Raw genomic sequence first — 1920 nt, forward strand, 5'->3', positions numbered from 1 at the left:
TCGATTTTGTTATCGTATCATCGGACCTGAGGCCGTATGTTTTGGACACTCGGGTAAAGAGAGGGGCGGAGTTGTCAACTGCTCACCATCTGGTGGTGAGTTGGGTCGAGTGGCGGGGGAAGCCTCTGGAGAGACCTGGTAAGCCCAAACGTGTAGTGCGGGTGAACTAGGAACGTCTGGAGGACGCCCAAGTTCAGGGGGCCTTCAACTCCGGCGGAGCTTTTTGGGCATCCCTGTGGAGGCTGGGAACATTGAACCTGGGCGGTGTTCAAAGCCTCTATTCCCGAAGCTGCGGCGGGGAGCTGTGGTCTCAAGGTCTTAGGTGCCTCAAGGGGGGGTAACACTCAAACCTCCTGGTGGACACCGGTGGTCAGGGAAGCCGTCCGATTGAAGAAGGAGGCCTTCGGGGATTTGTTATCCCGGGGGACTCCCGAGGCAGTTGAAAGGTACCGACAGGCCTGAAGGGCCTCAGCCGTGGCGAAGCAGCGGTTGTGGGAGAAGTTCGGAGAAGCCATGGAAAAGGACTTTCGGGCGGCACCAACAAATGTTCTGGAAAACTGTCCGACACCTCAGGAAGGGGAAGCAGGGAACCTTCCAAGTTGTGTACAGTAAGGATGGGACGTTGTTGACCTCAACTGATGGAGTGTTAGGGCGTTGGAAGGAACACTTTGAGGAATTCCTGAACCCGACAACTCCGCCCTCTATGTTAGAGGCAGAGCTGGAGTATGAGGAGGATCAACACCAAGCTCCCGGGGGAGGTCACTGAGGTAGTCAAACAACTCTACAGTGGCAAAACCCTGGGGGTGGATGAGATCCGCCAATAAATGCTGAAGGCTCTGGGTGTTGAGGGACTGTCATGGTTGACACGTCTCATCAACGTTGCGTGGAAGTCGGAAACAGTACCGAAGGAGTGGCAGACCGGGGTGGCGATTCCCCTTTTCAAAAAGGGGGTTCAGAGGGTGTGTACCAATTATAGAGGCATCACACTAGCCAGCCTCCCCGGGGAAGTTTACTCTAAGTTACTCGAAAGGAGGGTCAGGCCGATTGTCAAACCTCAAATTGAGGGGGAACAATGCGGATTCCGTCCTGGTCGTGGAACGACGGATCAGCTCTTTACTCTCGCAAGGATCCTGGAGGACCTGGGAGTACGCTTATCCGGTCTACATGTGTTTTGTAGATTTGTAGAAGGCGTATGACCGGGTTCCCAGGGAGTTACTGTTGGAGTCCAACAGTAACTCCCTGGGAACCCGGTCATACGCCTTCTACAAATCTACAAAACACATGTAGACCGGATAAGCGTACTCCCAGGTCCTCCAGGATCCTNGCAATCCTTAGTCCACCGAACTGCAGACCCCCTCCCCCACGACTACGCCTCGAAATCCGATCCATGTATATTACAAACAGGATTGGTGACAAAGCGCAGCCCTGGCGGAGGCCAACCCTCACCTGAAATGGGTCCGACTTACTGCCGAGGACCCGGACACAGCTCTCGCTTTGGGAGTACAGAGATTGGATGCCCTGAGTAGAGACCCCCTCACCCCATACTCCCGCAGCACCTCCCACAGTGACTCCCTGGGAACCCGTCATACGCCTTCTCCAAGTCTACAAAACACATGTAGACTGGATAGCGTACTCCCAGGCCCCCTCCAGGATCCTTGCGAGAGTAAAAAGCTGATCCGTCGTTCCACGACCAGGACGGAATCCGCATTGTTCCTCCTCAATCTGAGGTTCGACAATCGGCCTGACCCTCCTTTCGAGTACCTTAGAGTAAACTTTCCCGGGGAGGCTGAGTAGTGTGATGCCTCTGTAATTGGCACACACCCTCTGATCCCCCTTTTTAAAAAGGGGAACCACCACCCCGGTCTGCCACTCCTTCGGTACTGTTTCCGACTTCCACGCAACGTTGATGAGACGTGTCAA

Source organism: Notothenia coriiceps, unplaced genomic scaffold (genome assembly GCF_000735185.1).
Source record: "Notothenia coriiceps isolate Sejong01 unplaced genomic scaffold, NC01 NC01_scaffold00037244, whole genome shotgun sequence".
Taxonomy (NCBI): Eukaryota; Metazoa; Chordata; class Actinopteri; order Perciformes; family Nototheniidae; genus Notothenia; species Notothenia coriiceps.